The following is a 16,479-nucleotide window of genomic DNA, read 5'->3' on the forward strand; positions in this document are numbered from 1 at the left end:
TCAGTTCTGTTCTTTCAGACAAATTTATACTAGTACCATGGAAGTTTTCGGGGATACCCTGTCCCCACGCTATCAGTGAGTAGGTACAACCAGTGCTGTGGTCTGTTTTCACTGCAACTACATGCGCTTCCTGTCTGGGGACAAGACTTTGGACCACCTCTTTGACTTGTTTCCTACCCCAGTCGCTTCCTGGAAGTTCGATGGCCAAGCTCGCTTCTGAGGGTGTCCCTTCTGCTTCGCACCATCGGAATGCTTTGACTGGATCTATGGTGATGCCAAGGGGGCAGGCTTGCTAGTAGAGTGACAGTATGTCGGGCTACACCCCCACGTGTAACACTAACCCCTGAAGGAGCTGCTTGTTTTTATTGGGCCTGCACTCTACCTAGAAACCCCACTGACTTGACTCAGTTCCCTTGGCACAGCTGTGGTGCAATGTAATACAGTACAATATACAACATACAAAATACCTTTATTTTACCCTCAGGACCCACTGGCTCCACCTGGTGAGAAAAGCAATACGCCACGTTTCACAGTAAGGAATGGCATACACTCTACAACCAATTCGTATCAGATACTCCTTACTGCCAATTTATATCAGATTCATCTCATACATTTTTTAAGCTGATTCGTGTCAAATGCATTGCACAGGCTGACCCTGCCAACTCACTGCGTGTCCACGTAGTTGTACCTTTGAGATCGGTCGTATATCTTCATCGATTGTCCCACGCTCGGACCGCTACACACTCGCTGTTGCAGGTAGGACTTTGTTGTTACCGCTCCTCTAAACTCTAGTAGTTACGTTATCATGTTCGTTTATCATGTTCGTTTTGCAAAAAGTCGCACTTACACCACCGTAAGTCTTTCTATGTCATCTTTCATGTATTTCATGCTTTCTACCTAACGCGGGTTTACACGAGCCGTTCACTTCACGGCGATGCGGTCAAATCCGACATTCAAGCCCCTTACTCACCTCGCGTCTACAGCCGATTCGAATCTAGTCGCAACTTCGCTTCTATGTTTCGGATCCTTGGCAATCACAAAGCCCCTTCAACCGCCATCACCATTTAGTTGATTTGAACCCAGCCATATCATCGGCAATACGGTCAGATCTGTCATACGAGCCCCGTAGTCACCTCACATCTATGGCCAATTCGAATCTAGTCGCAACTTCGCTTCTATGTTTCGGATCCTCGGCAACCACAAGCCCCTGCAAACCACCATCACCATTTAGTCAATTCAAACCCAGCCATATCATCGGCAATACGGGCAGATCTGTCATACGAGCCCTGTAGTCACCTCGCATCTACGGCCGATTCAAATCTAGTCGCAACTTCGCTTCTATGTTTCGGATCATTGGCAATCACCAGCCCCTTCAACCACCATCACAATTCAATCAATCCGAACCCAGCCATATCCTTAGCGATACGGTCGGATCCCATATATGAGCCTCTCAGTCGCATCTACGGAGGATTCGAGTCTAGTCGCAGCATCGGCGCAACGATTCCAGTCCTTGCCAAACGCAACTATAACAACCAAGCCGAATCCTGTTGCATCTCCGACTCAAATGAGTCAAATCTTTCGCAGACTATTCCATAGCTATAACCCAGTTCAAACTAGTCACATCGACTGTACAAATTCAGCAGTACTTACGTTTGACTTTCTCAGTCTATCCATACATGATCATACACAATTCTCTCCACCAATTTGCTCAGTGTTGCGCACGGTCATTCCTACATAATCACATTTCCTCTATAAACCTTTTCTTGCGCCTTTCAACAAAGCTCCTTGCAATCGCTGCAAGCATCAATGCAATGGCTCAAATACGGCCACTCATCTCCAGTAGCAACACGGCTGCTCTCCTCATTCCTACACACTTATAATTTAATTTATAGATTCAAATAAAGCTGCTTTTTTGCAATCGCTGCAAGCATCTCTGCAATAGCTTAATACGGCCACTCATCTCCAGTAGCAACACAGCTGCTCACCTCATTCATCCATTCATTCATTCTCACCTCATAATTCAAATAAAGCCGCTTCCTTGCAATCGCTGCAAGCATTTCAGCAAGTGGCTCAAACTGCCACTCATCATCTCCAGTAGCAACACGGCTGCTCATCATTTTCTCTGTCGCTTTCCCCATTTTAGGCCAGTTAGAACACCAGTCAGTCCACCCTGCACCAGGTTTGGACAGTATCTCCCAAAAAAACAAAAACAAAAAAAAAAAAACATTGTCAAGGGCTTGCATCTTCACCAGGGGGCCAGCTTTGCCCCAAAGAGCTCTTTGCAATCCCCCTTGTCAAAAGGAAATTCTCATGTCACCTTACTACAGGCTCCTGGTCAACTCAGTTCTCGACCCCAACCAGTCGACTTCACAACTAGTGCATAAAGTCAGGTGTGTAGTTCAATGGGATTTCCCCTTTTCTCTTAAACACTCTTTCACTACATATTTTCACTTCACATACAGAATTTGACCTGCTCCTGAGGCGTTAGCAACTGTCACATACTTCTGTGCACTTCACTCTGTTTTCGAAGCACAAGCCTTCAATATGCAGACAAGGTCGCCTAATCTCCATACTTGCTGGCAGTGCAAGCATTAGTAGACCAAACCCACGTCAATTAACTACAGATCGCAACATTCCTACTTAGTATACCAGACTTCAGCTACCCACCCCAGTCCGCCCTGGGGCGCTCTGGTTCATTAGTCTGTGCTGAGCACAGACTGACACCCGAGCTATCGGTTACCTAGCCAGTCACCTCCTGGCTCACCTCGGTTGCCACGCATTCTTTTGAGTTTTCTAAAGTCACACTCAACAGCGCTCGAGCGCAAACCAACTGTCACTATGGCTGTCGTTCCTTGTCCTATTCTTCTTTTTTCCTTCCGCCTTTCATCTTATCTACCCAACGCAACTATCCCCTCCTACCTTTGCAACTTACCTCAAACATACGCACCCCCCCCTTGCTTTTAGTTGACGCCATGTCGCAGGCTGACAGTGAGGACTTTGCCTCAGCCCTGCCATCACCCTTTACGGGCTCAGCAAGCGGCGGTTTACAGTCTCACAAGAGCTTGGACCAATAAAAAAAAAAAAAACTCATAGCAGAACGGTGTCGCAGGAGTAAATCCTACCCTGCCGCAGCCAGGAAACCAAGCCTTTAGGCTACCGTTTCCACCGCCAGTGGCACCCCTTCCAGGCACCACTTCAGTCTATCTTCTTTGCGACTACTCAGCGGCACTCCTGGATAACCACACTGTCAACAGCAGTCGCCGAAGTCCAAGCAGAGTGACAGCCCTGGAGGTACGCCCAGCCGTGCCCCTACCAGCTCCAGTCACCACCATCATTCCCGTACCTTCACTTACAGATACACCCAACTTCTGCACCATCGTCTTCCCTGCACACCTTGTCCTAGCAGGGCATCTAGGAGGACATCTTGGATGACAACGACGTTAGCACCCCTCCTCATAGCAGTACACAACTTGGCCTAGAACAAGTCATATTCGCGGGGAGATGTCTCCGTCATTCTGAAGGCCAGAGACCCTTTACTTAATCGCAAGCTCACTGTCACAGAGTTTGTGCTGGCCTTGGGGACAGTCAGAGACATGTTAGGCAGAGCAACCCCAACAGGAGGGTAGAATTGGACCCGTATCTGCATGCAGCAGGTCACAAGTACGCAGGGCGCCCATCCTTTGACTATCACCGCTCATTTTCAGCCAAGGCAGCAGCCAGACTCAAGGGGATCCTTTACCTCCCATCTTTTAGTGTTTCTCTTCCAGGTAAAGACCCTGACTAAATCCTTAAAATTAAGATGTGCCAGCTATAGCATATCTGCCCATGGGAGTCGAATTTCACACAAATTGGAATGGCATGCCAATGTTTATTCCCTCAGCATCTCTCTCTTCATCTCAGGTAGTCATGGTCACCACAGCCTCCACAGGTCCTCGCCTAAATTTTTGGCCAAATTGGGTTTATAGGGCCATGGCTGTCAGAAATCCTCTTGATTCCTGGGTTCAGTTAGTCCTCCTCTTTGTTCGACCTCTACCCCATTGTCGCAGCAGCTCAAGTCTGGTGCAACAACTGGGCAAGACAAACAGTGACGTTCACCACAGACAACCAAGCCACAGCCAGTATTATGAATAAAGGAGGTCCTAGTAGCCTGCCATCGTGGCCTTCCTGCGCAGGCTGGTGCCACTATCCCCACAGCACCAATCTAATGTCCACATCCCAGACAAACGCAATAATCTGGCCGACGCACTACCCGTTAGTCCACGCGATCAAAGATGGGCAGGCGGGAATCCACCTGCTTTACTCGATACATCTCCAATCCACAAGTGGAAATGTCCTGAGCCTTCAGCAACTTTGCCCCGTAGTGTCTTGTTGTACATAAATTAACAATTACCTCCCTACACCAAGTCTTTTGAGGCCTTCTCTTGGCATATCGCCCAGCAGAGCAGGGCTCACCGCCCAGCTCACCACCCAGCTCACCAGGGCTTACCTTACAGCAGACCAAGGGCACAATTCAGGTCTATTTTATGTTGTTAGTCTTGTGATGTGTTTATGTGTTCTTTCATATCTCTTAGAGCGGAGGGCTCCGACCATAAATAAGAGGGCCAGTATGGTGGCCCGTAATTATGGGAGGAGCCCGGAGGGTATATAATCAGACCACCCACAACGGTCTGTGTCGGTTCCAGTGCAAGGTACCCACCCACCCATTTCCCTTCTCAGAGTACTTCACTTAAAACACGTTTCTCTACAGAAACATCCATTTACTTTAAGGTATGCGGCCTTCTCTTGGCATATCGCCCAGCAGGGCAGGGCTCACCGCCCAGCTCACCAGGGCTTACCTTACAGCAGACCAAGGGCACAATTCAGGTCTATTTTATGTTGTTAGTCTTGTGACGTGTTTATGTGTTCTTTCATATCTCTTAGAGCGGAGGGCTCCTACCATAAATATATATATATATATATATATATATATATATATATATATATATATATATATATATTTCGTATATTTCGTATATTTCGTATATTTCTATGTATCTAAACCTGGGAGCTCCCGCTACTTTAAAGTTATACAGGAGGCCTCACTTAAAGTACTCTCTCCCGTATCTTATTACTTCGCTAGCTAGAGATGACTCCTCTGATATTTGTAATCCAAAAGGTAGGTAAGAGTTAGCTTAAGGTACTCCAGGTATAACTCCAAGAACTTGTACACAACGCTTGAGCACTAAAATGAAGTAGGCCTCAAGCCTGCTAAATGTCAGTTGCTCGGTTACAACCAGTTCCAGCGAGGCCTGTAAGTGAGTCTAACTGTGTGCAGCAAATTAAAAACCAGGGGGCCGTAACCCACTCATCAACTGGATCGGAGTTCTGGGTGATGACTTTGAACTGTAGCTTGCTTCTGTATCAGCTGGGCAGATGCTCTGTGTCACTCTGCCGAATGGATCTGGTCCTCCGATACTCCAATAAGCTTCTCTGGGCCTCGTCAATCTGATCACCAGCTCTCTGGCTCCGTCAAATCACCTTGCAAACAAACAGGTTTGCAATCCGCGGTGACTGTCTGCAGCTGTCTCCCGGAAACCTCCTCACAGATCCACACAGGCAGGCAGCATGGTCCTAAGAGACCTAAAATGGCTGCTGCTGTCCCTGATATCCCCTACCCAGCATGCACTGCATAAGTGAGTGTTCATGGGTAGGTCAGACACAGACTCCTGGGTAACGAGGTCAATCTTCAGAATCCAAACAGTCACTTCCTGTACAGGTCTTTAGGTTGTTCTGAGGTAAATCTTAAACCGGTGCATTACCCATATTTGGCCACTAGATGGCTCTAGTGTGAAACCACAGTAGTGTCCATATACCTCACATTAAAGCGTTCATAATTACATCAATAAACCATGATGTCAGCACTACATATATTTCAAAGAATATTTTTTGGGGGGGAAAGGATGGTGGAAGGGTACCCAGGGGTCATTAGAGTGGGTCTTCTTTGGAACCTTTAGTTGTTCAATCTGATCATGTTTGATGAATCCAAGTGAAATTGATATTTGCTATATTAATCTGTATTTATTATTTTTTCTCTATACTCCTAAGGTTGAATATACTACATAGATTTTGTCTTGTTTTAAATTGAAATGATCTCGCCCACTTTCCTGATGAAGCCCCTTTGGCGAAACATGTAGAAGCTGGTTGGATGATGATCATATATATGTGAATACAGTGCTAAAGTTGTCTGTAATAGGTATTCACTGCTTTTTATCTACATTTTCTAATAAAATGATTTGTAATTATTTTTATATTAAAATTTGAATTAATTGCCTTTAATTTGTACCTTTAAAATCCCATATATCTCTCTTTTTGCTAATTATATAACCGCTTATAGAAGTCCCCGAATACTTTAGACATAGCTTTAGGGCAATATGTAGGGGTGCCGTCAGGCTGCATCAGGTGATCAGGTAATGATAGAAAGGGCTGTGGCTTTAACCTGTTAACTAGCATCCTATGTGGTTTATTTGAAAATTCATAGAATTTTTGTCTGGTCCATAGCATAGATTTGGAAATTTTAGTCATATCAAATGATTTGATTTGGTTTCAGATTGAGGTAACAGCTCTCAATCTTTCCACAGTGGGGGATTCCAACAGGTACTTCTCTACAGTGTGTAGTTGGGCAAGAATATCGACTTTTAATTTGGTAGGGTCTCATTTCAGGCGAGAGCTTGTAGATATGCACTCGCCTCTGAAGAAAGCCTTATGGGCCACCCACAAGGTGGATATATCCGAAAACCGACCCATAATTTAGTTGGAAGAATTCAGTCAGCTTCTGTTGTAAGTGTGTTTGGGATACTGGATTTTTGATCAGGGATTCATTGAGACACCAATGGCATGTCTTGGGATTTGAAGACGTCAAAACGATGTCTAGTTCAATGGGTGCATGGTCGGACCAGGTAATGGGGTTTATCTCGGAGGAGATTACATAAGGAAGGAGAGCGGCCATAAAGAAAAAATGGTCTAATATAGAATATAGCTTGTGGGGGGGGGGGGAACCAGAATAGATTTTACTCATTTATATTACAAAACAAAAATTTGGTGATTAAATCCTACCAAAATAAATCGCTATCTGTTTAAAAAAAGATGATAACATTTCATTTGGGTACATTGTTGCATGACTGAGTAATTATCATTCAAAGTGTTACAGTGCTGAAAACTGAAAATGGCCTGGGCCAGAAAAAGTGGTGGTGGTGGGGCAGCCTATTCTTGAGGTGCTTAAAAACGGAAAAACTAATAAAAAAAAGAAAAAGAAAACCAAAACAGAGCACCACTGATGGTTAGATCCCTCGAGATGACTTCAAATCCCCCCAATGTGCTCAGAATTAATATATCATCTTGACTTTTTAAAGTTTAGCCCTAAAAACGTATAGATACCTTGCTGTGTGTGACTTCAGGAAATCATTGTCAGAAATATTTCCTGTATAATTGGAGTCAGACAACTCCGATATGAAAGAATCTTAACATCCAAAGAACTATTATTCTCCAAGGAGAATTCAGCAATGGCAGCCTCCATTAGGGAGACCAGTGAATGTCTGTTTGTTGATCTCCCCTATCTATTAAGCAGAAGTAATCAGTAAAATGTGACTTTGGGGTCTTCTTCCCACTGGGAAGAAGCTAATGGAACATGATCTGCACTCCATTTGTTTAATAGAGGGCAGGGGAGACATCAGGGGTCTCATTAAAGGGAACCTGTCCCCAAAAAAGTATCACATAGGGGACTCGTGTCCTCATGTGATAAAAAATAAAGTTAAATCCAATCATTTTAACCCCTCAAAATACATAAATATGAACCTCCTCCACCCCCACATACACGCATATACAAAAATAAACACAGACGAGAGGGGCGTCTGTGCAATAAAGTTTCAATTTTTCTGCACATGTTATCAACACACATACTGGAATGAGAACAATAATTTTAGACTTGTTATCAGTTATATGGTATCAGTGGATCATGGGTGCAATGTCAGGCTCCTGCAGACAAGTCCTTCAGCTTTCTGCCCATACATCTGTACAGGCTTTTCTCTAGAAAGCTGGAGGACTTGTGAATGGACTACAAGTGTACTGATCAGCACAATCACAGTCCATTGATGCTGCAATTCTGTCTGCCACGATGGTAGACAGGACTTGTAGTTTATTTATTCCCAGATTCTTGTGAGTGAATGCCATGGCTGTGTGGGTGGAGAGAATTTTAAATGTGGCCGCAGTTTTGAGGGAGAGGAACCCCCTGCCCACTGGCAAAGGGAGGGGGTGGTTTGGGAACATGTGCTGGAACACTTTACACCCTAAATACTGATGTGCCATGTAACATGTTCCAAAAGGTGAACTTAGCCTTTAAAGCATCACCTATGGAAAAGTGACGGTACTAAAATTTGTCACCATTTCAGAGGTGCCGCTCATTTTCAGGCTTGACATACTGACTAGCTATTTATTCAGTGCAACCTCATCGTTTATATTCTACCAAATAATTGGGTAATATATTACATTTGTAGTCAGAGTCTTCAAGCGGGAAAAGTGATACTCCTAAGAACCAAGGCCTGAGGTGTGCCTTGGCCTAGCTGGTCAGTATGCCTGAGAAGAGGGCATACCCTGAATGTAAGAATAAGAACAAAATACTATGAGAATGTATGAAACTGGGGAACGGGTGGGTGGGAACTCAGAAACCCTAACGACACTGGCCCTGACAGAGGAGGAGGCTTAAATAGCCCTCTCAGGCTCCTCCTACAAATACAGGCTGGCCTGCGGCCAGCCTTACAACTTGTAGTCAGAGTCTTCAAGCGGGAAAAGTGATACTCCTAAGAACCAAGGCCTGAGGTGTGCCTTGGCCTAGCTGGTCAGTATGCCTGAGAAGAGGGCAAAAAGACACAAAATTTAGGTGAAGAAGGGAAGGTAATGAACCATCAAGGATAAAAGGTGTGCTCCCGGATGGCAGCAGTACGTATCCAGCAAGTAACAGGAAAGGGTTCGCAATGGCAAAAGAACACACCGTCTCCTGCCTTGGCGATGAGAAGGAACCCCCTAACGAACCTGTGACACTACCCTAAACCCAACTGAACATCCCCTGAAAGATTGAATTGAGCCGGATGCCCGTGACACCCAGACCCGAGAATGAACTGCTTGTGAAATGAGAGGATACGCGAGGGGAAAGGAACAAGGCCTGGCCCAAGGAAACCCCTGCAAAAGATGATGAACTACCCCAATGAAATAGCCCAGAGACATATCCCCCCAAGAGGGTGAGTGGCAAAAAGACCACTAGCAGGAGTGCGAAAAGCTGGAAACCTGATGGATGTGACGGAGTAAGCGGATAAGGCCCATGCATCATGGCAATAATACAGTCGACCTGGAGAAACCATACCAGACGCAGGACCCAGGTCCCAGGTCCCACAGGATATGATCGGGTCATGCTATAGCCTGAACCCAACAGCTGGGACAGAAATCTGAACCAAGGAGGGCCAAACCCCCTCCCAGAGAAATAGTCCCCATGGCATTAAACAGACATACCCAAGCCCCCCCTACTTGGAACAAGTTGGGGATCGGAAAAGACGACTGGACTGATGTCCCTAAGTGGAATTCCAGGCAATAAGTTCAACCAAGATCAGAGCCAAGAGTGGAATCCAAAACCATTATGACATCTGCCCAACCTAACCCCCAAGGACCGTCACGGGGATGTGGCTTAACAAACACCCTGAGAGAGACTATACATCCCTGGGCAATAACCAGGGCCTCAACACAACAGGACATCAACTGAAGGAAACTTTTTTTTTTTTTTTTTTTTTTTTTTGACTGCTTCTGACCCAAGGGTGAGCCCAGTGGTGAAAAGACATCAGCACCAAACGACTAGCCCCCAACAACAGCCGGGCTGAAGGAAATGATAGCAAGCATGGATGATATCGGTAAGGATGCCAAGATGGCCCAACCTGAACACAAACTAGAGAAAAGACAGACAACCAGACATGAGAACAACCATACCCCCCCTGCCTAACTAAGAATGAAACATGAGCAGAAAAGTCAAGACCACTGCACGTAAAAGAACCTGACGGACGGACCCCCCTCCCCACCCAACATGTGAGTGATAAGTGAGCCCGAGTAACCTGCAGTGCAGAGGCAGGTAATTAACTGAAAACTCAGGGCTAGTGTACCCACAGGCCGTGGTGGGTAGTCGTATAGATGTGGTGAATGAACATGCAACGTATGACGTATGGTATACGGGCGAGAAGATTGAGGACAACAATCAATTAATAAACGAAACCTCAGCCCGTATGGATCTATAGACGTGACAGATCCTGACGTGTGAGCCCTAACTACCTGACCCAGGAACAAAACATGACACAGACACAATGGGACATGACAATCAACAAGGACGAACGACTACCAGAGTATGCCCTGAGTGAACAACACCCCTCTGAGAAACTCTGAGACTGAACACCAAGTCTGAAATACCATGACAGGCATGCTGGCAACAACACAGACAGAAAACGCTGAGACAGAAAACGCTGAGACAGAAAACGCTGAGACAACACGACATGCCATGATGAAAAATACCATGACAGAAAACGCTGCAACTAACCGCTGAAGCAGACACGTAGTGACAGAAACAGAGGCAAAACGCAATGACAGCAACAACCAAAACTGAAACGCTGAGGCATAAATGAAAGGCCGAAATCTTGGGCCAGAAATGCTATAACAGAAAAAACTGCAACAGCGACGCAACAGCAGAATCCTGGCCAGAAATGCACAGCCCGAAAACACGCTGAGACTGAATGCAAAGACAGAAATCCTGGTTGAGAACGCCATGACGGAAATCCTGGTTGAGAACGCCATGACGGAAATCCTGGTGGAGAACGCCATGACGGAAATCCTATTGGAGAACGCCATGACGGAAATCCTGGTCGAGAACGCCATGACGGAGATCCTGGTCGAGAACGCCATGACGGAGATCCTGGTCGAGAACGCCATCACGGAGATCCTGGTCGAGAACGCCATGACGGAGATCCTGGTCGAGAACGCCATGACGGAGATCCTGGTCGAGAACGCCATGACGGAGATCCTGGCCGAGAACGCCATGACGGAGATCTTGGTCGAGAACGCCATGACAGAAATCCTGGATCAGAAACGCCATGACAGAAATCCTGGTTCAGAAACGCCATGACAGAAACCCTGGTTCAGAATGCCATGACAACAGCAGTCCAGGGGCAGACAGAAGTCCAAGGGCAGAAAGCTACGACAGACATGCCGGGGCAGAACGCTATCACAGGCATCCAGGGGCAGAAACGCTATGCCAGACATGCCGGCCAGAACGCTATGACTGAAAGCTGGACAGACCGCTATGACAAAAATGCCGGACAGACCGCTGACAGGAGATGCTGCGCAGAACGCTGTGACGGAAATGCAGCGCCGAACGCTGTGACGGAAATGCAGCGCCGAACGCTGTGACGGAAATGCAACGCCGAACGCTGTGACGGAAATGCAACGCCGAACGCTGTGACGGAAATGCAACGCCGAACGCTGCGACGGAAATGCAACGCCGAACGCTGCGACGGAAAAGCAACTCAGAACGCTGTGACGGAAAAGCAACTCAGAATGCTGTGACGGAAAAGCAACTCAGAGCGCTGTGACGGAACGCTGCGACAGGAACGCCGTGACAGAAATGCTAGACTGAGCGCTGTGACAGAAATGTCACGTGGAGCTAAGGCGGGGGGTGGGGGGAACCCGCCACGTGGAGCTCAGGCGGGTGGGGAGACCCGCCACGTGGAGCTCAGGCGAGTGGGGAGACCCGTCACGAGGAGCTCAGGCGGGTGAGGAGACCCGCCACGTGGAGCTCAGGCGGGTGGGGAGGAGACCCACCACGTGGAGCTCAGGAGGCCCACCACGTGGAGCTCAGGAGGGGGGTCCCGCCATGTGGAGCTCAGGAGGGTGGGGAGGAGGAAACCCACAATGTGGAGCACAGGCGGGGGGGGAGGGGACCCACCACGTGGAGCTCAGGAGGCCCACCACGTGGAGCTCAGAGGGGGGGGGGAGGGGGAGACCCACCAACACGTGGAGCTCAGGAGGCCCACCATGTGGAGCTCAGGAGTGTTGTTAGATGCGTGAAATTGCTCCGGGTGCCCTTTGCACATTGTACTTACAGTTTAGTCAGGTAAAACATAATTTGAATGAGCTGCAGAGCCTCCTGAAACGCAGAGAAAGGGTTCCTGCTCTGTACGGAATCGCAGCCCGAACAGCAAGTGCAGTGCAGTTCCCAGTGTAACAACGCCCCTCGGCACATTTCGTGTTGGATAGGAAAACAGTTGTCTTACATAGAAATGAAGGGATAGTGGCTTTGGCTCTCCCAGGTCACATTTGGAATAGATACAGATGTTTCTAAAACACATCATCACATATGTATATAAGTTGCAGAAAACTCCTGGCAGCACACGACTTATCTAATTCTGACTGGTAATTATGACACGCTTATTAAAAAATAATCGAAGGGTTAAAATCACTTTTTTTTTTTTTTTTTTAAATCATGATAAAAATATGTTTCTTGTTGGGTTGTTGAACCTGGTCATCTGGAAACATTGCTAACATTGTAAAAAGTGTCCGCCGAAGCATAAAACAAACACTTCAGTCCTTCTACCCCACACCTTTTTTTTTTTTTTTTTCCTGCATATGTGAGGGGGGGGGGGGGGAACCGGCGCGGCCGAATCCCCCCCCCCCCGAGAATCGGCGGATCATCATTTTAACGTGAGGGGGGAGGGGGAGCCGGCGCGGCCGATAACCTCCCCCTCCCCCCCACGAGCAGAAACGGCGGGCGCTCCGTACCCGCGAGGGGAGAAGGGGAGAGAACCGAGCCCAGGAAAGCAGGTGTGAGGAGGGGGACGAAACATCCCCCCCACGAGCACCGGGCGGCTGCACACTGGCCACCCGGAGCCGAGGGGAGATCGAAAGGCGGAGGACGACCGCCCACCCCCCTCCCCCCCCCGGAGGGAAAACCGGGGGGGAGGGGTGGACTGCACTCAGGAGAGCAGAGGGAGGAGAGAATGTGGGCGAAGGACGGCCGATCACCCCCCTCCCCCCGGCAGGAATACCGAGCGGACAGCCCGCTGGAGAGCTGAGGGAGGGGAGAGTGTAAGCGAAGGACGGCCAAATCGGCAGGTGTGCAGCCTATGTGGGGGCGGCGCGGCCGATTACCTCCCCCCTCCCCCGCCAGGAGAATCGGCAGGTGCGCTGCATGGTGGGGGGAGGGGGAGCCAGCACGGCCGATTACCTCCCCCTCCCCCCGCCAGGAGAATCGGTCGGGTGCACAGCAACAGCAGGGGGGGAGCCGGCGCGGCCGATCACATCCCCCCCCACGAGGAGAACGGCGGGCGCTCCGTGCCTGTAAGGGGCGCCAGTGGCGGCCGACCACCTCCCCTCACCAGGAGGGCTGCAGGCTGTCCCCACGAAACTGTGGGGAGATTTAGAGCAGGAGAGATGGACTGTCCCTGCCCCCATGCTTGAACTCTGGGAGAAGCCACTGCCGACGGCTTGCCACCCCCCTCCATGCTGGAACATGGGGCTGAAAAAAAGGGGGGGGGGAGGGTGGCCTCCATAAGCCAGTGTGGACCCAGGGATGAGAGAGAGGGGGGGGGGAACCATAGCCGACTCAGAAACCCTAACGACACTGGCCCTGACAGAGGATGAGGCTTAAATAGCCCTCTCAGGCTCCTCCTACAAATACAGGCTGGCCTGCGGCCAGCCTTACAACTTGTGTGCCCTAAAATGAACTTTGTGTATCTTTTACTGAAAACAAAAGATTACATTTGGTAAACCATTGCACTAATATCATGTGACAGAAAAAGAAGATACAGCAAGCATTGTTTCTCCAGGGTCTCTGCTTATAGAAAATATACTGTATACTGTTTAGGGGTTTTATACAATCTTCAGGCCTAAAATTATTTTTTTAACATGGTTGCAAAAAAAAATAAAAAAAGAGCTCCAGAAGTGAAAGGGTTAAACATGAACCTAAACTGGGTGTAATTTTTGTCTGGGCACATTGTGTCCCAGTACTGAACTGACCGAGTATAAAAAGATACGAGGGAACTTTCATTGGACGCTCTCACCTTATACTTTAGTGTGTGGGGATTTATTTCAGATTTTTTGTTATTTATTTTATAAGAGAAATCCATGTCATGTAATGCTTGAGCCAAAATGTAGACTGAGATATACACTCTATAGGATGTTTTCTCATCAGAATAGTAGAAATCGTGTGGAAATGTCTCCAAACTGCAGTCCCTAAGAGGATATCCAGTTGTGAGTGGAATAAGGAGATTTTTCATTTCGTTTTTTGAAAAACATCCATATTCAGATATGAGAATATCCTCCATCAGGGGGTCATTTGGGCGGCTTGATGGATAAATCCTATAAAAATATTTCAGCAATCCCTTTATGTAGAGATAGGGGTACATAAACACCAAGCTGCATTTACTGAGACTAAAAAACTTTTCACCCATTGACCAAGAATCTGGTATAATAAATGTTTTCTCCGTGTAATAAGGGACATTATTATACAAAAACATGTAATAAGTCAGACTAACTGAGCCACAAATAATAAGAACTTCCGTAGTTGAGGTCCGCAGCTCTGGAGGAATTTTATTATAATTCTTTATAGACACCAGAATCTTGAATTCAATACAAATTCCATGATTAGATAAATGTTTGCTGAGTTGTCGGATCTCCCTCTCTCCGTATTCATCATTAGATGTGAGGATCCCGACCCAGTTCCACTTCAACCTTTCCAGTAACTTTGCTATGGCCACATATTGCATCTCATCATCCGGAACTGTCCGGAAAAAGTTTGGATACATCTTTCTATCACTCAGTAAAGTATCTCTGGCTTCATAACTAATCTAGAAAGAAAGACAACAGTCTGTATAATTAATCTGGAACTCTTAATGGACAGAAGAAAATCTTAGAAAGTTTTTAATGTTTTTTGGGGTTTTTCACAACAAACATGTCACCTGAGCTGTCTACAAGAGATCTATAAGCAGATTTTAGTGGTGCTTTTATTTCACCGGACCAATCAGATAAAGATATAAGAATAAATGTATTATTTCATAAATGATTAGTCATCAGTGAAAGCTGATAATATGACGTTAACGGGAATTTATCAAAACTGGATCAGCCAGAATCTGGGGCAACCAATCAGCCTCTATCTTCAGCTTGTTTATATAAACTTTAAAGATGAAAGATAGAAGCTGATTGTTTACCATGTATAACTGCCCCAGATTCTGGCTGCTCCAGTTTTGATAAATTCCCCTCTAAGCCCTTGTATACATGGTCGGAGATTCCGAAGGAATGTGTCCGATCGGACCGTTTTGTCGGATATTCCGACTGTGTGTAGTCTCCATCGAACTGTATCCGAAGGACCAAGTTTTCCAACTTGTCGATAAAATTTTCCGACAACATGCTCTGATCCGACATACTCTGATCGTGTGTAGCCTACTCCGACGGACAAGGTGCCATGCATGCTCACAATCAAATTCAGACACGGAAGCGCTCGATCAGGTATAATCCATATAGCACATTCGTCACGCTGCAATGTTAAAAATCTTTCATTCAGCACATTCTCTTATTCTTTACAATGCTGCAAGAATGAACTTCTTTTTTTATAACAATATATTTTTATTAAGAATTTCCACGAGAATTACAGCAGAAAGAGACATACAGATATGTGATCAATATGTTAACAGATACAGACAAAACAGCATTGAGGTAATGCAATGGGCAGAAGAAAACAAAGTACAACAGGTAAGCAATGAAGTATTCTTGGAAAAGAGAGATCATCCAAGCATTGTATTACTAACATGAATAAGATAATTTGAGGCTTAAATTGGGTTAAGGCAGGGTGATACAATCTAGTGTAGCCATAAGTGGACTCAGCAATCAAATAAAAAAACCAGATGTAGACCAAAACAATATTTAAGTAGTGCAGTGAGTAGACAAAAAATAAAGTACAAAGGTACAGCAATGGAAAATACTTAAGGCAGTAAGGTTTCGTTCAAGCAGTGTGTTATTAATAAGAATAAAGAAAATTTAAGGCATAATTTGAGTGGAAAGAAGGGCAAAACAGTCTAGTTCAACTGATTGTGGATTCAGCAACAATATAGTAAATAAAAGTGTATAGATGGAGGAGTACAACAAGAGGAGACGGGGAATAGCAAACAGGGGAACCGCGGCCAATCCCCCCGGGCGCCCCAACTGGGATCAAGCTGCACCCGGGCCGACCGGCCGCCCCCCCCCCCCAGCCACGAAACCGCCCCTCCACAGGATGCCCGTTAAACCACACGCCTCCCATACCAGTTCAGCCAAGGTTCCCATTCTGTGGAAGCCTGATTGTATTTGCCCAAGGAAGATGCGAACATAAGTTCATAAGAGATATGCAGGTGAGTTGTTTGAAGAACGTCCAGAAGAGAGGGAGTCACT

Source organism: Lithobates pipiens, unplaced genomic scaffold, assembly GCF_037356315.1.
Source record: "Lithobates pipiens isolate NorthernLeopardFrog02 unplaced genomic scaffold, aLitPip1_a1.2 Scaffold_13, whole genome shotgun sequence".
NCBI classification, from domain to species: domain Eukaryota; kingdom Metazoa; phylum Chordata; class Amphibia; order Anura; family Ranidae; genus Lithobates; species Lithobates pipiens.